We start from the raw sequence: 13,956 nt of genomic DNA on the forward strand, positions 1-13,956 counted from the left end.
TAGCCTTCTGTGGGGTCATTTGAACATTCTTTGTATTCCATTTTATATTATATTTTAATTTTGAATATCTTTTTTGTATAGGTATTTTAGTGATTGCTATAGGGATTACAATACACCCACTGAACTTTTAAAGATATATTTAGAATAAAAATTTTACCTGTCCAAGTGGAATATAAGAACCTTCATGAGTCCTTTAAACATAATTTCTTTTTTGTGTGTTTGTCTTATAAATTTCATGTGTTGTACAAGCCAATTTAATCTATTTATTATTTAATTCTGTGAAATTTATTCTCATTTTATCACATAATTTATTTTGTAATTTTTTTACTATTCTTCTGGGTACCATCCAGATGTTGTCACCAATACCTATGAGTTCTATTTCTCTTGGCTATTCCTTTACATTGATATCTATGTATCCTTTGATACTGCTTTTGAGACTTCTTCAGAATGATCTTCTAGCTCACCCACTTATTCTTCAGTCATTTACATTTTATTTATCCCTTTAACATTTTATTTCTTCAAACAGTTATATAATTTATAAATAATTCTTTACCAGATTCCTTTTTTATATCTTGTTTCTTTTCCATGCTACTAATGTTCTCTTGTCTCTTTGATATATTTATTTTGCTTATTTTGTTTTCTTGCTCCATCTTTTTTAACAACTTCACTTTATGTGGAAAATGTTGTCTAGTGTTTTATTTCAAATTGTGGATGTGCTTCTTAGGTGTCCACTAATGTTGTCTGTGAGCTCATGTTCTGCTGAGGTAGCAGCTCACCTGGCTGGTAGCAGTTGCTGGAGGAAGGCTAAAGTCCAGGTCTCAGGTTGTGTCCTTTCACATAATTGACACATATTGTTTCACAGACAATTATGATTTTACTGTCTTCAGTTATGGATTTTTCATACACTGGTTTACTTGCATTATTTTGCTTATTTGAAATGACTCTTTCAGCATGAGAAGTACTGTGTCTTGCACATAGTAATCGATACATAATTTTAATTTTTATTGTTACAATTGTATGATGATAATGAAGATGTGGATAACTTTTTAAAAAACACCTGGCTCATTCTCACCTTAAGAATTTTGAACTGGGAATCACCTCTGTTTTCAGGTCTTGTAGTTAACTTCGTTCATGGATCAAATTTCAATTGAAAATTTATTTCCTCAAAGAATTTTTTTTATCATCCAATTTAATATGGCTTCTTTTTTAAATTGAAGCATATACACATATTTGTGGGGAACAGAGTTGACTATAAATACATGTGTACAACCTGTGATGGTCAGATCCAGATAATTAGCTCATTCATCATTGCAATACGTAATCATTCTCTGTGACCATTAACCAATTTCTGGCTGGTCCCTCCTCTTCCTCCTATCCCTTCCCTACTTCTGGTAACCACAGTTCTATTCTCTCCTTCTGAAAGTTCAGTGTATTATTGTGGTTCTTTCTGTTTTCTTTCTTTCTTTCTTTCTTTCTTTCTTTCTTTCTTTCTTTCTTTCTTTCTTTCTTTCTTTCTTTCTTTCTTTCTTTCTTTCTTTCTCTCTTTCTCTCTTTCTCTCTTTCTCTCTTTCTCTCTTTCCCTCTTTCCCTCTTTCCCTCTTTCCCTCTTTCTCTCTTTCTCTCTCTCTCTCTCCTTCCTTCCTTCCTTCCCTCCCTCCCTCCCTCCTTTTACCTCCCACTTATGAATGAGGACATGAAATATTTCTGTTTCCGTCCTTGGCTTATTTCAGTTAAAATGTAATTTTATTCAAGCTCATCCATGTTGCTGTGAATGGCGGAATTTCATTTTTTTTAATGGCTGAGTAGTATTCCATTGTGTATATATACCACATTTTTCTTATCCAGTTCTCCATCGATGGACATTTAGGTCGGTTCCTTAACTTGGCCATTGGAAATAGAGCTATGATAGCCATGGGAGTGAAGATATCCCTTCAACATGATGACTTCCATTCCTTTGGGTATATACACAGTAGTAGGATTGCTGGATTGTATGGCAGCTCTATATACAATTGTTTGAGAAATTTCCATACTATTTTCCATAGCTACTGTACTCATTTATAGTCCCATCAACAGTGTATAAGTGTCCCTCATTCTCTGCATACTCACCAGAATTGGTTATTCTCTGTCTTTTTGATAATAGCCAGTCTAACTGAGGTGAGGTGATATCTCAATGTGGTTTTGATTTGCATTTCCCTGATGATTAGTGATGTTGAGCATTTTTTCATATACCTGTTGGCCATTTGTATGTCTTCCTTTGAAAAGTGTCTATTCAGCTCCTTTGCCCATTTTGTAATCAAATTATTATTATTATTATTATTTTTAATGTTAGGTTGTTTGAGTTCCTTGTGTATTCTGGTTATTAATCCCTTGTCAGATTATTTTAGGAGTTTTATAGTTTCAGGTCTCATATTTGCCATTAATCTATTTTGAGTTGATTTTGGTGTGTGGTGAGAGGTATGGGTCTAGTTTCATTTTTCTACACATGGATATCCAGTTTTCCCAACACCATTTACTGAAGAGGCAGTTTTTTCCCCAATATGTGTTCATGGTGCTTTTGTCAAAGATCAGTTGGCTCAAGTACCTGGGCTGATTTCTGGATTCTCTATTCTGTTCCATTGGTCTATGTATCTGTTTTTATGTCAGTACCATGCTCTTTTGGTTGCTATGGCTTTGTAGTACAATTTGAAGCCAGGAAGTGAAATGCTTCCGGCTTTCTTTTTGGGGGGAGGCTCATGATTGCATTGGCTACTTGGTGTCTTTTGCTGTTCCATATGAGTATTACAATTGCTTTTTCTATTACTGCAAAGAATGTCATTGGTATTTTGATGGGGATTGCATTAAATCCCCATTTTTGCTTTGGGTGCTATGGACATTTTCATATTAATTCTTCTAATCCATGAACACGGAATGCCTTTCTATCTTTTTCTGTCTTCTTTAATTTCTTTCAGCAATGTTTTGTAGTTCTCATTGTAGAGATCTTTCATCTTCTTGGTTAAATTTATTCCTAGGTCTCTTATATTTTTGATGACTATTGTAAATAGGCTTGCTTTCTTGTTTTCATTTTCTGCTAGCCTCTTGTTTGAATATTAAAATGCTATGATTTTTGTGTATTGATTTTGTTTCCTGCAATGTTGCTGAATTTATTTATCATCTCTATGAATTTTTTGGTAGCATCCTTAGGTTTTTCTAAATATAGGATCATGTTATCTGCAAAGAGTGACAATTTGATTTCATCTTCTCAAATTTGGATATCATTTATTTCTTGATCTTGATTGATTGCTCGAGCAAGTACTTCCAATACTATGTTAAATAGCAGTGTTGAGAGTGGGCATCCTTGTCTTGTTGCTGTTCTTAAAGGAAAAGATTTAAGCTTTTCCACATTCAGGATGATAGTCTATGGGTTGTCATATATGGCTTTTACTGTGTTGAGATACCTTTTTTCTATACCTAATATGTTGAGACTCTTTATCATGAAGGGATGTCGAATTTTGTCAAATACTTTTTCTGCATCTATTAAGATGATCACATGGTTTAGTCCTTGATTTTGTTGATGTGGTGTACCACATTTATTGATTCGTATATGTTGAACCATCCTTGCATCCCTGGGATGAATCCCACTTGGTCATGATGTATAATCTTTTTGATGTGCTGCTGTATTTTGTTTGCTAATATTTTGTTGAGGATTTTTAGGTTATGTTAACCAAAAATATTGGCCTTTAGTTTTCTTTTTTTGCTGTATCTTTGTCTTATTTTGGTATCAAGGTGATGCTGGCTTTATAGAATGAGTTTGGGAGAATGGAATGGTTTGAAAAGATTTTATATCAATTCCTCTTTAATGGTTTGGTAGAATTCAGCAAAGCCACCTAGTCCTGGTCTTTTATTTGCTGGAAGACTTCTGATTACTCCTTTAATCACATTGCTCTTTATTTGCCTGTTCAGGTTTTCTATTTATTCTTGGTCCAGTCTTAGTAGTTTGCATGTGTCCAGAAATTTATCAATTTTTTCCATGCTTTCAAATTTGTTGGCATATAGTTGTTTATGATAGTCTTTAATGATTCTTTGTATTTCTGTAATATCAGTTGTCTCCTTTTCACTTTTGACTTTTGTTATTTGGGTCTTCTCTCTTCTCTTTTCAGTTAGTCTGGTTAATGGTTTGTCTATTTTGTTTATCTTCTCAAAAAACCCAACTCTTTTGTTTCATTGATCTTTTGTTCTGCTCTAGCTTTGGGATTGGATTGCTCTTGTTTTTTCTAGTTGTTTGTGGTATAACATTATTTATTTGAAGTCTTTCCATTCTCTTGTTTATTTGATGTCTTTCCATTCTTTTGATGTAAGCATTTATTGTAATAAACTTCTGTCTTAGTGCTGCCTTTGCAGTATCCCATAGGTTTTAGTATGATGTGTGTTTATTATCAATAATTTCAAGAAATTTTTGATTTCCTGTTTAATTTCTTCTTTGATGCATAAGTCATTCAGGAACATGTTTAATTTCCATGTATTTGTGTGGTTTCCAAAATTTCACTTATTATTGATTTCTAGTTTTAATTCATTGCTGTCTGAGAAGATTTTTTGTATTCATTGCTGTCTGAGAAGATTCGTGTAATGATTTCAATTTTTGAAGATTTCTGGAGTCTTGATTTATGATGTATCATGTGGTCTATCTTGGAGAATATTCCATGTGCTGATGAGAAGAATGTATATTCTGTAGTTGTCAGATGAAATGTTCTGTAGATGTCTACAAGTTCAATTGGTGTAAAGTGTAGTTTAAATCCTATGTTTCTCTGTTGATTTGTTGCATAGATGATCTGTCCAGTGTTGACAGAGGGGTGTGAGGTCCCCAACTATTATTGTAATTGGGTCTATCATTCTCTTTAGGTCTAATGTGTCTACTTTGTGTATCTGCGTGCTCTGATGTTGGGTGCATATATATTTATGATTGTTATGTCTTCTGGTGAATAGATCCATTTTTCATTATATCATGCCCTTCTTTTTATAGTTTTTGGTTTAAAATCTATTTTATCCTATATAAGAATAGCTACTTCTGCTCATTTTGGGTTTCCATTTGTGTCATATATCTTTTTCTGTCTTTTCACCTTTAATCTGTGTCAGTATTTACATGTGAAGTGAGTTTCTTGTAGAAAGCATACAGTTGGGTCTAGTTTTTTAATCCTTTCAGCCAGTCTATGTCTTTTTAGTGGGGAATTCAATCCCTTTATATCTAGGGTTGATATTGTCTTACTCCTGGCATTTTATTGTTTTTTGGTTAGTTGTTTTAAATATATTTAGTTCCTTTCCTTCCATTTTATTGTTTCTCTTTGTTGTTCATTGGTTTTTGAGGTAGTATGATAGTTTCTTTCTCTTTTTCATTTGCGTATCTGCTCTGCCAGTGGGATTAGCTCTTCTTGTGTACTCATGGTGGTGATTATCATTTTTTGGATTCTAGATACAGGACTCCCTTGAGGATTTCTTGTAGGGCTGGTCATGTACTGGTGAACTCCAACAGTCCTTGTTTATCTGGGAAATACACTACTTCTTGTTCATTTCTGAAGGACAACATTGTTGGGTACAGTATTCTTGGCTGGCAGTTTTTTTCTTTTAGTACTTTGAATATATTATCCCATTCTCTTCTGGCTGGTAGGGTTTCTGCTGAGAAGTCTGCTGTTAGTCTGATGAGGACTCCTTTATAGGTGACTTGACATTTTTCTCTTGCTGTTTTTAGGATTCTTTCTTTGTCTTTGACTTTTGACAGTGTGACTACAATATGTCTAGTGGAGGACTTTTTCGGATTGAGTCTGTTTGGGGATCTCTGAGCCTCTTGGATCTGAAAGTCAATATCTCTACAAATACCTGGGTAGTTTTGTGCTCTTATATCTTTGAATAGGTTTTCAATGCCTGTTCCTTTCTTCTCCCCTTCTGGAACACCCATGATTTGAATGTTTGTGTGCTGAAAGTTGACTGATAGCGCCTGTAGATTTTCTTCATTTTTAAAAGATTCTTTTCTTTATTTTTTTGTCCACTTAGGTTATTTTGAAAAGACTGTCTTCAAGATTTGAAATTGTTTTCTCTGCTTGCTCTAGTCTGCTGCTTAAGCTCTCAGTTGTAGTTTTTATTTCACTGAATGAGTCTTTCATTTCCAGGAGTTCTGCTACATTCTTTATGTTATTTATCTCTGTAAATTTCCTCCTTCACGTCCTGAACTGTTTTTCTCATTTTTTTGTGTCATCTATCAGAGTCTTCTTGTATGTCACTGAGTTTCCTTTTGATTGTTGCTCAGAATTCCTTTTCAGACATTTCAAGGGTTTCCTATTATTTGGCATCTGGTATTTTGGTGGTGTCATATTTTCTTTCTTTTTTTTTCTTTTCCATATTTCTAGTATCCTTATGTTGATGTCTGATCATTTGGTGGAGCAGTTGTTTCTTTTATCACCCTCAAGTGGATTTTGAAGAGAATCCCTCCTGTATATTTGCTTTATATTGTCCATTGGGGTGGGGTGTTTTACTTTTTGTTCTAGGAAGACTCAGTAGTTTTGGGTAGACTCAGTAGTTCTGGGAAGGGCACCAATATCTGCAGCTGTTGCTGTAGGCAGCTGGGGCCATGTGGCAGTGGGGTGCTGGTGGCTCCAGCAGCACCTGGGGCTGCAAGTGGCAGGTGATGCACAGGTCATGTGTGGCAGGTGCCAGCAGCTGTGGATACAGGCAGCAGGGACTGCAAGAGCTCTGCAGGGGGTGGGGTCAAGTGGCTTTGGCTATAATTTGGCTTCTTTCATGTATTTTCCTATTATATTTCTATTATATTTCTTTTTTTTTGTAAATCACTGAACATATTTCTATTTGAATTTTTTTATTGCTTGTTTTCTGTCTCCCCCACTGAAATTTAAGCAGAGCTTCCTTTTAGTTACTCTCAGAGGAGGAATCAGATCCTAAGCTTTTCTAATGTGATTAGTATTACCTTTAAAATGTGTGTACATTTCTTTAAATATAAGTATTATTTTTTGTATTTCATAAAAAGCTAGTGGAGGTATTTTGAGAACATGCTTATTTAGGGAATTTGAGATCTTAGCAATAATTCTGAAGCTCATATTTTATCCTTCTTTGTATTTTTTTTTTTCAGGAATGCAGTCAAAGAACACAGAAAACTTTATGCGATTTATGAAACCGGGTGAGTCTATGGTACCTGCCTTTTATCAATTAAAGCTTTAATTTCTCCTTAATTCTATGAGTATTAATGGTCATTGTAATATGAACTTATAATTTATTTTGTTCTATTTATTTTGTGTTTGAAACATTTGCCAACATTGCTGTAAAGGATATGTAAATAGTAAATCATAATAATAGTATTACATTAACTTATCTTGTGTAATTTTGCTATAATTTTCTGTAAAGTTTTCATTGAATTTTATAAGGGCATCTGATTCTAAGACCAAGTGTACCCATGTTTAAAACTGGGTGGTTTAGCACTGGATAAAGCTTCAGAAATCCTCATTTTACATATTTGGAAAGTTTAACCCAGAAAGGTTAGGCTTGCCTACAATCACACAAAAACTCAGAAGCAGAGTTAAGAAAAGAAAATATATTACTTGCTTTCCTCACCATGCTTTCATATTGTCTGAGAGGAAAAAAAGCCTATCTAATGATTTTGTGTATATAAAATCATATTCTCCAACTGAGATTCTCAAAAGAAACAAACTATATGACAATAAAATCTTGCTGCAAATCTTTTGAAGTCACATATTTAAAGGAAAATAATCATCTAATATTTTTTTAATCCTTGAAGATCCAGCTGCAGCACAAACTCACAGTTAAAACTTCTCTAGATACCAACCACTTCCAACCTCTGAAGCCAAAGTTTGCATTCCAGGCAACGTTCATTCTGCTCTGGTTCCACTATTTTTTAAAGTTTAAAGCTTTTCTACATAACAGCCTAATATTTCATTCATTTCTTCTTTCCTTCCTCCCTCCGTCCCTTCATTCATTTCTACTGTCTTCCTTGTTTCTTCTGTATACCAGATTCTAAGCACTGTGATTTGAACTATAGTAGTTTAATATTTTTGGTGGAATGAATTATCTATCATTAAACATAATTTTTGTTTATATTTATTGTATACACATGCTTTTATGTAATGATCAAAATATTTTATTAGGGCGTATTCTTAAAAGCAGAATTTTATGTTGAAAGAATAGGTGCACAATCATTAATTTATTTATATGTAAATTTGCACAGAAGCATGCATAAGTCATAGGTATAGAGCACAAGTAAAAACACCTGTGTGACCATCCACCAGATTAGGAAATAGAACATTAGAGGCACCTCAAAAGCTGTACTCCCTTCTGCTCCGGTCACTCCCCCTCCCTTTACTAAAGGTAACCAATATTCCAACTTTTCTTACCAACTGTCTCAGGTTGGGTTCACTAGAAGCAAGATTCCTCCCAAAATGAGAGTTCTTTTGGGGGAGCGCTATCAGGAAGAGCTTGTGAGAATGATAAACGAGTAGAATAAAACAGGTAAAAGAAATGCAAAATGATGGTTTTTTGAGAGATCTAGCCTCTACTTGATCCACAGGCACTCTATAACATAAAAACAAAAGTCACCCAGCTAGAGAACTAGAGGTTACACACCTGCATTGAAAGCTTTCAGCAAAGGACTGCCCCTGGGGAGGGGCATAGCTGCCTAGACCTCTGCAGGTGAGGCAGCACCTGGGCAGTCCTCTGAAGAAGGGTGCAGGTTTGCTTAACTAGCAGCCAACACTGCACCTGGGAAATAGCAATGGAAATATAGCACCCGTACCATATTCTGCAGCTTTGTAGCATGCAGATCCATTTTCTTCTCCCATGAAGTTCAATCCATACGGCCAGAGTTTCTCAAGGATTCTAATTGGTCATAATTTCTTAAGAAGTTTACCAGAAGAGGTGTGGGGGACAAACCACGAACCATACTGCTGCAGTTTTCTGGAAGTCGTGATTTTTGTTAATCATCTCTATGTCCCACCCCAGGTATCCTTAGCTACCATCTCTGTTGGGCCAGACCAAGGTAGGATGACCAAGACCCTCATCCCTGAGAGTTCTGAGTCCCAGATAATCATGACCCTGCTTGACCATTTTTGCTGTCCTTGCCAACTGACAGTTAAAAGTTGGCATATGAATATCCAGAGATGCTCCACTGTGTCATCTGGAAATCAAACATATTCCTGTCTCTTCTCTTCCTCTTCATAATAATGTGGGTCAGTTCTCTTGCAACAATATGGCAACTCTATTTTTAGCAAGCTGGTGTACTAGAACAAGAATGCCAATGTGACCAGGCAGCAACCACACCTTCGTGTCTATTGAGGTTATTAACATGTTCACTGGTGGAAGTGTCCTCTCTCTAGGAACCAGAACATGCATATCCACAATATTGATATTTTTTGTTATTGATTATTACCTAAGTCCATTGCTTACATTAGGGTTCACTCCTTGTGTTGTACATTCTATAGGTTTAACAGATGCACAATGATATATTCACCATTATAGTATCATACAGAGTAGTTTCACTGCCCTAAAATATTTCATTCTCAGCCTATTCATCCCTACCTCACTCCCTCTGAACTTTGAGAACCACTGATCTTTTTGCTGTCTCCATCATTTTGCCTGTTCCAGAATGTCATATAGTTGGAATTATACAGTGAGTAGCCTTCTCAGGTGTGTTCTTTCACTTAGAAATATGTATTTTAGGTTGTTCCATGTCTCCTTGTGGCTTGATAGGTCATTCCTTTTTAACTCTGAATAATGTCCCTTTGTACCACAGTTTATTTATGCATTCACATCTTTGCTCCACCCAAGTTTTGGCAATTATGGATAAGCCTACCATAAACATTTGTGTTCAGGTTTTTGTGTGGACATACATTTTCAACTCAAGTGAGTAAATACCAAAAATTATGATTGCTGGATTAAATGGTAAGAGTATATTTAGTTTTGTGAGAAATTGCCAAACTGTTATTCAAAGTGGCTGCACCATTTTGCACTCCTAGCAGTGAATGGGAATTCCTGTTACTCCATATACTTGCTAGCATTTGGCATTGTCAGTGTTCTATGCTAACAGATGTATAATGATATGTCATTGCGCTTTAATTTGCAATTCCCTGAGGACATATGATGTTGAGCAACTTTTCATATGATTATTTGTCATCTGTGTATCTTCTTTGCCTGTCAGGTCTTTTGCCCATTTTAAAAATTGGTTCATTTGTTTCCCTATAGCTCAGTTTAAAAAGTTTTTTGTGTATTTTGGATAATTGTACTTTATCAGATATATGTTCTGCAAAGACTTTCTCTCAGTTTGTGGTTTGTCTTTTAATGGAATAAAAAGTGTCTTTCATAGGGCAGAAGTTTCTAACTTTAATGAAATACAACTTATCCATTTCTTTTTCTTTCATGGATTGTGCTTTTTGTGTTGTGTATAAAAAGACAACACCAAACCCTGAGGTCACCTTAATTTCCTCTTATATTATCTTCTAAGAGTTTACATTTTTGCATTTTTCGTTTAGATATATGAACTATTTTGAGCTAATTGCTGCGAAAGGTATAAGATCTCTGTCTAGACACACACACACACACACACACACACACACACGAGTGCATGTGGATGCCCAGTTGTTTCAGCATCATTTCTTGAAAAAACTCTCCCTTCTCCACTGCACGGTCTTTGCTCTTTCATCAAAGATTGGTTTTTACTGCACTTGTGTAAGTCTATCTCTGGGCCCTCTGTTCCCTAGATCTAATTAGCCGTTCTTTCACCAATTCCACACTCTCTTGATTACTTTTCTTTACAGTTGGTCTCGAGGTTGGATAGTGTCGGTGTTTTGACTTTGTTCTTGGGTTGACTATTTTGGGTCTTTTGTCTTTAATTGATATTTTGACAATAATGTTGAGCCTTCTTGTTTACGAACATGGAATGTCTCTCCATTTATTTAGATCTCTAGTTACCCTTCGATTTCTTTTATAAAAGATGTAGTTTTGTAGTTTTCCTCATATAGATCTTGTACGTATTTGCTAAATATATCTCTAAGTATTTCATTTTTTATGCTAATGATCTAGTAGCTTTTTGTTACACTTTTTTATTGATTGTCATACAATTTATAATAGGCATTCTATTATTAGAGTCAATATGAATTATTATTTTCCCACTTCCCAGACAATTATTATCATTAATTTTAATTCCACATACATTTTAAACTCCACAAGTTATTTTTATTAATATATTAGCATTAGTAGTATGTTTTATATGTCCGATATTCATGTAGGTTACTTACATATTTACATTAAGGCAGCTCTTAGTGCCTTCTATGTTACCATGTTTCTCTTACCAATTATATTCTGTGTACTGGAAGGACTCCCTTTAGCGTGTCTCTTAGTGCAAGTGTGCGTGCAACAATTTCTCTAAATTTTTGTGTGTGATATACCTTTACATTTCCTTCTAAAGTAGAGAATGTTTTCAGTGAGTATACAATTCTTTCTTAGCATGAATTTGCGTTCATCATTTTAAAGATGGGATTCCGTTGTCTTCTTCGTGTTCCTGTTTCTATTGAGAAGTCTACTGTCAGTCTTACTGTTGCTCTTTGGAGTTAATCTTTCGATTTGGAATATGTGTTTATAATTTTTTCTTTGATTCTGATTCCCAGAACTTTTACTATGATGTGTTTAGGTGTGATTTTCTTTTTTGTTTAAACTGCTTTGGTATCATGGTTTTTGTGAATCTGTTGCTCATCCTCTTTTACCCAATTTTAGAAATGTTTTAGCCATTATCTTTTTCTATATTTCTTCTAGAACATTATATCTGTTTTCTCCTTCTGAAACTTTAATAACAACTATGTTACGCCTATCTTACTATGGTCTTATGCCTTTCATTCTCTTTTATGCTTTCCTTGAACACTTGTTTTCCACCATGCTTTCATCTGGTTATTTCTTACTGATCTATTTTCCGGGTAACCATTTCTCTCTTCATCTGTGTCCCACCTGCTGTTTGGCCCATATTTTGCATTTTTGATTTTTCACTGTGGTTTTTCAGTTCCAGATTTTGATTCTCTGAAGTCTTTCACTATCTTCTTGTCTATTTCTTGAGTATATTAATCAAAGTTTTGTTAAAGTCTGCATCTGACAATTCCAGTAGCGGGATAACTATGGTTATATTTTTATTGGTTTTAGGTCTTGGTATGCTTTTAAAATTTGATTAAATGCCACATATATGTTTCAAATGTAAAAGTCCTAAATCAGTACTGTCCAATAGAACTTTTTATGGAGATGGAAACGTTCTATATGTATGCTGTCCATCATCATATTTACTAGCCACATGTAGGTATTGAACACTTGAAATATGACTAGTGTGACTGAGGAAGTAATTTTTAATTTTATTTACTTTTAATGAAATGTAAATAGCCACATTTGGCATGTGGCTAACATATTGGACAGCATAGTTCTAGAAAAAGTTTCTCGCCTGGCATTTTGTATGGGGGTACTTCAACAAGTTCATGGAAAAATAGAATTTTTGAACTTTTTGAAGTACCCTCATATTAAATGGTGCAAACGTTTTATTTGATATTTCTTCCACCAGAGAGGACATATGTTAGCTCCTTGCAGGTAGCTAGAGTAGGAGCAGGTCATTTTAATGCAATCAGGCATTGGGCTCAATTTTGTTTGGTTTTGGCAGCTGATCGGTATAAGGATCTGAACCATTGACCTTGGTGTTATAACACCAAGCTCTAACTACCTGAACTAAATGGCCAGCCCGAGCTAAGTTTTATTTTGTATTTCCTCTGTTTCTGATACACCCTTTCTCTTAGTTTGCAGTCTTCAAGGGTCAAAAATAAAAGCCTAGAGTACTGACCTGGCCTTTCTACGTTGTCTTACTCTGAATTCCAATATTTTGTCTCCTCAGAACAGTGAGAATCCTGGTAGCTCTCCTTAAACTTTCCAGCCTGTGTCTGTGCTCTGTACTCAGCAGCTCTGCTTCCTGGCCTGGGCAGAAATTGGTGAATGCCTTAGGAGAATAACAGGCCAAATTCTTGGAACCCCTTTTCTGTATTTCCCTTTTTTCCCAGGATCTCGACCTCTCAGGTACTGACTATTTGGCATCTCTGATCCTCAGTTTTTGTCTCATTAGCACAGGGAGATGCCTAAAAGCTCTCCTCAGCCTCTCTGTCCCTTTGCAGTTGCTTTCTGTTGAGCTTCACAGCCTCTGCCCCCAAGAGCTTATGAATAGCTGGGCTGCCTTAGTAGAGACCCCGGCAGCGGTATGGGGATGTGATATACAAAAGAGAAAGCAGATAATAAAGGTCATGCCATTGAGCCAGTTACCACACTAGACAATCAAAGCTCAATCCTTCAGGGAAACTCTGGAAAGTGGTGCAAAACACATCTCAGATTTATCGTACCCCATAGTTGAGAGTCCAGAACATTTTTATACCAACCCCCAAGGGCTGTTTTGGCAGGGAGGCAGTGTCTGTATCCACCTCCCCTCCCCTCCATTTATAACCTGTCCCCACTTCATGCAGCCTGCTGAGGTTCCCAAAACCTCAAACTGTCAGACACTGAGTTGCACATTCAGGTGACTGGAAGTCTCCTGGATATTCTATTTTTATCTACTTTTTTCTGCTTGTTCTAAGTAGGAGGACTGGTCTCCTGAAAGACAGTCAGTCATAACTGACAATAGAAGGCTAGGTTATTATATTTTGGACACCAGAAGTATTTCACTGAATGATTTATGGGTCTGGACACTAAAATATCTTCTTATTGATTTGGAATTTGGATAACTGTTATCCAATCTGTACCAGTTAACTTAAGGTTTTTTTAAGGATCATCAAGCAATTTTCAATAAGCATAAATCCACTGGAAATTCGTTTTCTCAATTGAGTGATATATCAATGCATGTTCTTCCTAGTTAAAATGATGTTGTGTTGTATTTGTTATTTTTGCGTGTGTGATTATACA

Source organism: Cynocephalus volans, chromosome 3 (genome assembly GCF_027409185.1).
Source record: "Cynocephalus volans isolate mCynVol1 chromosome 3, mCynVol1.pri, whole genome shotgun sequence".
Taxonomy (NCBI): Eukaryota; Metazoa; Chordata; class Mammalia; order Dermoptera; family Cynocephalidae; genus Cynocephalus; species Cynocephalus volans.